The sequence below is a fragment of the Macrotis lagotis genome, chromosome 2 (genome assembly GCF_037893015.1).
Source record: "Macrotis lagotis isolate mMagLag1 chromosome 2, bilby.v1.9.chrom.fasta, whole genome shotgun sequence".
Lineage (NCBI taxonomy): Eukaryota > Metazoa > Chordata > Mammalia > Peramelemorphia > Peramelidae > Macrotis > Macrotis lagotis.
Window position 1 is genome coordinate 8,176,953 of NC_133659.1, and position 2,731 is coordinate 8,179,683.

At 48.6% G+C, this 2,731-nt stretch overlaps 1 pseudogene; it reads left to right on the forward strand.

The window, feature by feature from the left end:
• The first annotated feature begins 508 nt into the window (after positions 1–508).
• LOC141511148 (small integral membrane protein 19 pseudogene) lies at positions 509–882 on the forward strand (annotated as a pseudogene).
• The last annotated feature ends 1,849 nt before the right edge of the window (positions 883–2,731 follow it).

Sequence of the window (2,731 nt, forward strand, 5' to 3'; positions counted from 1 at the left end):
CTGTCCAGGTATCCTCAAGTCCTTAGCAGACTGTCTGCCACACAGTAAGGCCTTAGTAAACGCTGATTATTGGTGATGAGCAATCAGACCGGCCTCCACTAAGCTTTTACTGGGCCAAGAGCTAGGGATACAAAGAAAGGCCAAAACAGCCCCTGCCCCTGCAGAAGTTCAGGACTTGATGGAGGAGATGCCATCTGCACAAATATGTGAGGACAGGTCCACTCACGCGCCCGGAGGCGGCCCCGGGGCCACAGCTTCTGTCGTGGTCAAAAATGGGGAGGAAAAGGAAAAAAGAAACACTAGGGAAAAAGAAACCAAACTAAGGCCCAGGCTAGAGGCAGAGGAAAGCGCTATCAATCTAGAGCGCCTTGCACTCCTCTCTGGAAGCGCAGCGGCCGCTGGAAATGACGCCGGCTCCGAGCCAGTGCCATCCTGCGCGCGGTTCTGGGCCGTGGAGAGAGGCCGAGAGCAGGACCAGGCCGGCCGGGGCCGCCCAGCCACGCCCCAGCTATCATGGCTGCAGGTTATGGAGTGTTGGGAGATGATGGCTCTATTGATTACACTGTTCGTGAGGCCTGGAATGAGGCTACCAATGTGTACCTGATAGTGATTCTTGTTAGCTTTGGCCTTTTCATGTATGCCAGAAGGAATAAAAGGAAAATCATGAGAATATTCAGTGTGCCTCCCATGTCAGAAACTTTGACAGAACCCAGCTTCTATGACACAATGAGCAAAATCCGTTTAAGGCAGCAACTAGAAATGTATTCTATTTCAAGGAAATATGACTATCAACAGCCACAAAACCAGACTGACAGTGTACATCTCCGTGGAATGAACGAATCAATGCTTAGCACACTGAAAACACAAGTTATATTTTGCTGACAGTTTGGTAGCAAATCAAATTATAATTCTTTTTTTTTTAAAAGCTGAAGAACATAAATTTCTTTGAATTTAGGTACAAAACCATGTCACTTCAATTTTTTTTGCCTGCATAGATTATTTCATTATTGCATAAATAGAAATGGTATAGCCACTATGAGTACAGGGCAGCTTGGCACAAGGAATACATTCAAGTAGATATATTGTATATTAAAAAGAGGATAGTTGGAGAGGCTAGGTGGCACAGTGGATGGAGCCCCGGCCCTGGAGTCAGGAGTACCTGAGTTCAAATCCAGCCTCAGACACTTAATAATTGCCTAGTTGCGTAGCCTTGGGCAAGCCACTTAACCCCATTTCCTTGCAATAAAAAAAAACCAAAAAAGCCAAACAAATAAAAAAAAGAGGATAAAAAAAAATATGTGAGGACAGGACACATACAGACCAGGTGGTGGGAGCATCCTAGCCGGGCACATGCTGGGAGGACTTCCAGCAGAGTGGAGATTGGGCTGAGGCTGGAAGGAACCAGGGGAGCCAGGAGGGAGAGATGCTGGGGGGAGCAACCCAGGCATGGGGGACAGTCAGGGGAGATGCCCCAATAGGAGATTCAGGAAGAGATGGGGGCCAGGATTCCTGGATCAGAGAACTGGGGAGGGAAGAAGGTGCAAGAAGCCCCAGAAAGGAGCAGGGATACAGGTTAGGAAGGACTGTAAAAGTCAGGGCACCTTCTTTTGGATACAGGGAGCTGCGGGAGAGCAAAGGGACAAACGCTCTCCTGGTTGGATTTTTGGAAGATCACCCTCTGAGTGGGGAGATGGGGGAGGCAGGGAGGCTCAGGAGGCTGGACTAGGCAGGCAGAAACAAGGGCCTGGCCAAGGGTGGCAGCTGAGAAAAGAAGGAGCTCTGTACCATGGACACTTGCTGCACAGATGGAATGGACAGCCTACGGAGGTCAAGTGGGAGGGAAGAGCCAAGGATGACACCCTGGGTGACCAGAAAGATGGTGGTGTCAGAATAAGGAATTTATAGGGACGTTCAGCCAAAAGGAGAGTGCAGGAGTCAAGATAACATTCTGGTTGGGCTGGGAGAGCTTGAGATGTCTAAAGACTCATCTGAGATGTCCTGAGGGCAGTTGGGGATGAGAGCCAGAAGGTCAGCAGATGCTTAGAGTAGAATGAAGAGATCAAAGAGTTATCTGAAGAGAGATAATATGGAATCTATGGCAGCAAGAGAGTCCAGAAGGAGAAGAGGCCAAGGAGAGATCTGGAGGGGTGCCCACAGCTGGAACATAGGACTTGGCGAGGAGGAAGTACTGCCCTGAAGACCCAAAGGGGAGAAGAAGGTGATGGGCAGTGTCAGAAGCTCAGACTTGTGGAGAGGGGCTTAAAGATGGAAGAAATCCTGCCATCTCATCCAAACTCCCTTTCTCATTTCACAAGTGGAGAAACTAAGGCCCAGACAGATTTAAGAGGACTGCCCACAGTCATACAGAGTAGTTGAATTGGAACCTGGAACTTGTATCTGTCTGTCTTCACTGTCTGTTTTACACTTGTGTAGAGCTAGTTCAAGTTGTTGGGGTCTGTGTGTGTGTGTGTGTGTGTGTGTAGGAACATTTGTTGCTGACTTGGGGACCAGGAGCAGGGAATGTCCAGCCCTCAGGCTCTATAGGGCCCATGCAATCATTTGGTCTGGCATTGCCTTGGCAACCACAGCCAGGACTCAGAATTCAATCAATCTAGGAGCTTTTGGGGGGTGAATTAGGTTTGACCAAATATTATAAATAATCAAATGGCCCTTGGCAGGAAAAAGGTTTCCCATCCCTGCTTTAGAGTATAAATAAAGATGACTACAGGGG